This window comes from Austrofundulus limnaeus, unplaced genomic scaffold (genome assembly GCF_001266775.1).
Source record: "Austrofundulus limnaeus strain Quisiro unplaced genomic scaffold, Austrofundulus_limnaeus-1.0 Scaffold69, whole genome shotgun sequence".
In the NCBI taxonomy this organism is placed as follows: domain Eukaryota; kingdom Metazoa; phylum Chordata; class Actinopteri; order Cyprinodontiformes; family Rivulidae; genus Austrofundulus; species Austrofundulus limnaeus.
In genome coordinates this window covers 651,107-653,073 of record NW_013952471.1, presented here as the reverse complement: position 1 = coordinate 653,073, position 1,967 = coordinate 651,107, and the positions used below count along the sequence as shown (strand labels likewise).

Below are 1,967 nucleotides of genomic sequence, written 5' to 3'. Positions count from 1 at the left end.
GTGGTGGGATAGCCCTCCCGCTCCAGCATACGTCACTGCATGGGATTCCTTCCCCGTGGAGTGCAATGCAGGAAAAAAAAAGTCAGCGGCTTTTCACGCGACATTTATCCACAAACTGGTCCTGGATTAAGCTCCAAAAGTTTTTATCAGTCAGATTCCACCGTGAAAAATGTCTGTTTTATCCCCTTTTATGAGTTTTTGGCCATTGACTATCTTTAAATCGCTGCTTCCTGGTCAACAGTCGGCTCTGGAAGCGATCGCTTTTTTCTTCTTTTTTTTTCTTCCTTTTTTTTGAAGCGAGTGGTTGAAGCAAATGCAGCATAAGAGCCCCCTGGTGGCTGAAGAAAAAAAATCCACGTATAAGCCGCACCGGATTATAAGCCGCATGGTTCAAAGTTCAGGAAAAAAGTTGCGGCTTATAGTCCGAAAAATACGGTAATTAATTAGATTCATTAGATTCAGGTCAGGACCATTAAATGGCTCCTCTTTGGCCTCCACAGAACTGTTTGTCTGAATATAGAGGTCAAAATCAGAATTATTTCTATGATAATTTGTTTTTAATTTGTCATTAAAACAAAGCTTTTACCTGTTAGTGCTCAGAACGTGTTGAGGATCAGTCTCAGGTACTACCACACTAAATATTTAATCATTAAATGTTTAACTGACTGAGCTGTAGTCTTTTATATGATCACCAGTCTCATTCCATATGAGCCGATTAGCTTTCTGCATGTTCTTCAGTGCAGTAATGTAACTTCTGCTTTATGCCAGTCCCTCACAAGTTACTCATGCACTCCAAGCTTTCTGCTAACAACAACAAACAACAATGGAACAACAAACTACAGTAGTTTACACTGTACGGATGCTACTGTGACTCCTGCATTTCCCCTCTGCGGGACAGTAAAGCCTATTTATTTTCTCTTTTCTTTAATCATAAGCCTATACCGCCATCTCGTGGCTGCAGACTGTAATGTTTGCTCCTGGGTTCATGTCAGTCAGAATCAATCAAAAATGCTCAATGAAGAGAAAAAAAACACATATACACTCCGGAGTCTAAGTTACAGGAACAGCCACACTATGAAAAAAAAAGTGTGATTTATAACAAACAAAGCAGACATGGTTTCAGGCACTAACTCTTGTTGATTTACTTTGTTCTAACTTTGCTGCTTTCTGTTCAAATATTATTTATTAGGAGCTTTAGTTATTTCATGCTGAAAAGAAAGCTCATGTGACAAACGTGCCTGAAGTGGGCGGAGCTTAAAGCCACACATTACCAGAGACTGCAGACAACAGTTCTGTAAACTGGTTCCTGCAGGCCGGGACACGAGGTCCAGTAGTCTAATGGTGATGTGTGGTTCTGAAAGACTGTAAGAAATAAAACCAACTTTTCAACAAAGGTTGAACAATTTTTGTAAAGTTCAGAGTTTATGGATCAGACTGTATCAAAATGATCAGTTTATGTTTAGTGAGAATTAATAGAACATTTCAGTTAACACTGTTTTCAATTCTGCACTGTTTTGTGTTCCTTCAACACAGTTAGCCTCAATATACAAAACCCCAGTGTGTGAATGTGAGTGTGAATGAATGATGCATGAAAAATTGTAAAGCGTCTTTGAGGTTCTCGAAAAGCGCTATATAAAACTAGGGGTGTCCCGATCCGATATCGATATCGGATATCGGTCCGATATCAGCCAAAAAACGAGTATCGGATTTTATCGGACTGCATAAAAAATGTCCGATATAAGCGCTCCGATATTAGCAGTCCGTTCCAGCAGTCCACTGACTCTGCTCCAGTGTTTCTATCCAGCAGCGCTTGGATCCTGCTTGAAGCGCTCACGTGATCATAACAACAGCAGCGCTAACAAGTTAGCAAGAATGTCGGCAGCAGAACTTTCTATTTTCATCAGAAACAGAGTTGCAGCTAAGTGTAAAGTTGTCATGCACAAGTTTTCCGAGGGGAAACACAGAAC

The 1,967-nt window shown here is 40.3% G+C and overlaps 1 protein-coding gene across 1 annotated transcript in view; it reads left to right on the top strand.

Moving 5' to 3' along the window:
- Window positions 1-1,967, top strand: part of rab3gap1 (RAB3 GTPase activating protein subunit 1) — a gene marked incomplete at its 3' end in the record, with an annotated part of 71,469 nt that overhangs the window by 67,924 nt on the left and 1,578 nt on the right.